The sequence below is a fragment of the Crocuta crocuta genome, unplaced genomic scaffold (genome assembly GCF_008692635.1).
Source record: "Crocuta crocuta isolate KB4526 unplaced genomic scaffold, BGI_CrCroc_1.0 scaffold443, whole genome shotgun sequence".
Lineage (NCBI taxonomy): Eukaryota > Metazoa > Chordata > Mammalia > Carnivora > Hyaenidae > Crocuta > Crocuta crocuta.
In genome coordinates this window covers 1,265,247-1,268,376 of record NW_027529446.1, presented here as the reverse complement: position 1 = coordinate 1,268,376, position 3,130 = coordinate 1,265,247, and the positions used below count along the sequence as shown (strand labels likewise).

The following is a 3,130-nucleotide window of genomic DNA, read 5'->3' as shown; positions in this document are numbered from 1 at the left end:
GGGAGGCTGCCATGTCCAACCCCTTCCTGAAGCAAGTGTTCAACAAGGACAAGACCTTCCGCCCCAAGCGCAAGTTCCAGCCGGGCACCCAGCGGTTCGAGCTGCACAAGAAGGCGCAGGCGTCGCTGAACGCGGGGCTGGACCTGAAGCTGGCCGTGCAGCTGCCCCCCGGCGAGGAGCTCAGCGACTGGGTGGCCGTGCACGTGGTGGACTTCTTCAACCGCATCAACCTCATCTACGGCACCATCGGTGACGAGTGCACGGAGCAGTCCTGCCCGGTCATGTCCGGCGGCCCCAAGTACGAGTACCGCTGGCAGGACGAGCACCAGTTCCGCAAGCCCACGGCGCTGTCGGCCCCCCGCTACATGGACCTGCTCATGGACTGGATCGAAGTGCAGATCAACAACGAGGAGCTCTTCCCCAGCCACGTCGGTGAGTCGGGGCGGCCGGGCGGGGTCCATTCGGACAGTCGGCCCGCTTAAAGCGTGCGGTTCAGGGCGTTCAGTAGTATGTTTGCAGACTTGTGCAAACACCACGTCTGGTTCCAGAATGTTCCACCACCCCCTGAAAGAAGCCCCAGCACCCCAGCACTTCTCCCCCAGCCCCCCGCACCCACGAGCCCCCTCCCGTCTGTGGAGGAGCCTGTTCTGGATGTTTCACGCACGTGGACTCACACTCCGCGTGGCCTCTCGCTGGTTCCTTNTCCTTCCCCGAGCATCATGTGTTCAGGGTCCGTCCGTGGGGTGGTGGGGGTGGGCGCCTCGCTCCTGCTCGTGGCCGAGGGACGTGCGCGTGCGCGGTGGACGTGCTGGTGCTTAAAGTTAAGAACCCTGAGATGGGGAAGGATTCTCGATCATCCTGCTGAGCCCTGAACGTCGTTGTGGGCCCTTGTGAGAGGGAGGCAGAGTGCGATCGACACGAGAGACGGCGCGGCAGGGAAGGGGCCGTGCGCTTCCTGAGGCAGCAAGGACACGGACCGACCCTGGAGCCTCCGGAGGGAATGGTGCCTGCAGCACCTTGACTGACGTCACCCCAGTGACAGACTCAGAGCTGTGGCTTCTGACAACGACGGATGCAGCAAGTAGTTAAGCCGCCAAGCCGGTGGCAATTTGTTACAGTGACACCAGGAGGCTCCCCTGGACGCAGCTTCAGCTGTCCCTGCCAGGGCTGACACCGTGTCCCCGAGCAGCTGCTGGGCAGACAGGACTCAGGCCCGGCTCTGGGCTGCCGGCGGCTCTGCTCCCGCTTCTCCCCCCACAGCCCAGGGGCCCTCGCTCACTGCGTGTGTGCTCCCTCTGTCGCCGTGACCACCAGCAGGGACCCCGGCACGTCCCACCCGCTCCTTGGGGGACAGCACCCTAGAGCTTGAGGCCCCGAGCCCACCGCTCACCCGCAGAAGGGGGCTCCTTACAGAAGAGGACACCATCGAGAGGCAGAGAAGTCACTTGGCAGGTGCCACGCGGCCGTCCAGAGCCACCCCGAGGCCTCGCGTGGGCGCTTGTCCTTCAGGCTCTGGGCGCCCCAGGCCCATCCCACGCGGCCACGTTGGGTGGGGAGCCGGCCTGGCCTGGGCCACAGCCTCTAGCCCTGCCCCCTGTGGCCAGCGCCACCCCACAGCTTGCCGTCCCGGCCAGGCAGGCGGAAGGAAGTGCGTGACGCGGAGAGCGGTGCCGGTGCGCCCTGCCCCTCGGGGCCGGGTCTGTGGCTGAGCAAAGGAAGACGGGGTCCACGCTTCACCCTGGCCCCGCGCTGGTTCCGCCTGTGCTTAGTGTTGGGCCGGGGGCCGCGCGCCTTCCCTCGTGGGGACCGGCTCTCACTCCCCCGCATCGCTGGCCCCACGTTGTGTGCCTTGCGCACTCACGTCTGTGCTGGAGGCCTGAAGCCGCCGTAGGCAGTTCATCAGCAGTTGGGTGGCCTGTGTCCCGGTGTGACTTTATTTATAAAAGCAGACGGGGCCAGCTGTGCACCCCGCAGGAGAGTAGCCTCAGGAGCAGGCGCGGCAAAGTTCTGGAAGATTCCGTTTCGGGCCCATCCAGACCAGCCCACTTTAAACTGCCTCCTCGCCCAGGAGCGCCCTTGTGGCTCCCGCTCTAGGAGAGGCGCCGCGGTGGCAGGGCCAGCCTGGCGCCCGGGCCCCGCGGGGGTGCAGTGCCGAGGCAGGCGCCCCGGGGCCCCTTTCTCGGTTTGCTGCGGGCCTGATGCTCCTTCTGAGCTTCTACCCTCTTTCCACTTTGGGGGGCCCCCCAGCGCGTGGGGATTGCCAGCCTTCAGGGGACTGTCCCACCACGTGGCCTCCAGGGCCCTTCACAGTTAGCGTCTGCTCCTCAGGGACCCACGGACCACGCTCCGTGTCCAGAGGCGGGCGGTGGGGAACGCGCACACATCTCAGTGACGCTGAACAAACGCCGCACAGAGTTAGCGCCCAGGAGCCGGGGCGCCTGCTCCCCACAGTCCGGCGCTTGGCGACCACTGAACGCCAGCACCATTGTTCCCCTGCCCCGAGAGGCCACCTGGGCCCAGGTACAGAGGAGGGAGCCGGGTGGCACCCTCGACGCGCAGGCTCAGGCTGGACCTCACGGCCCACTCGCCTGTGAGGGCCTTTCCTCTCCCACGCGCCCCAGCTGCAGGCTTCGGGCGTCCCCCGCTGTCCCTGCGGTCACGGCCCTGAGAGCTTTCCTCTGCACCCGCGCCCCGCACGCCGGCGTGTCCTCTGGGAACGTGCGCGCGGCACACCGTGGCTTCCCCTCAGGGGCGGCGTCTCTGCGTCCTCTCCCCGGGCGGCTAGCCCCTCACGTCGGGGACCCACCTGCTCGTGCTGGCAGCGCCCCGCCCGTGCCATCAGAGAGAGACGGGAACGGGTGGGGGTGGAGAGCAGCGCGCGGGGGCGCCTGACGCTCCACACCGCGTCCCAGAGGGACCGGCCCCGGGACTCCCTGGACCCGCTTTCACCACAGTTCAGAAACTCGAGGGCGCCCGGGGGCCTCAGTCATTGAGCGTCCACCTCTTGATCTCAGCTTAGGTCATGATCTCAGGGTTCACGAGTTCGAGCCCCAGGTCGGGCTCTGTGCTGACAGCGCGGAGCCTCTCTCGCCCCTTCCCTGTGAGCATGCTCTTTTTCTCACAATGAGGA

At 67.1% G+C, this 3,130-nt stretch overlaps 1 protein-coding gene and 1 pseudogene across 3 annotated transcripts in view; both read left to right on the top strand.

Annotated features, from left to right (window-relative positions):
* MOB3A (MOB kinase activator 3A) overlaps positions 1–3,130 on the top strand; it is a 21,388-nt gene that overhangs the window by 7,373 nt on the left and 10,885 nt on the right. The window lies entirely within an intron of this gene.
* LOC144228682 (MOB kinase activator 3A pseudogene) lies at positions 7–600 on the top strand (annotated as a pseudogene).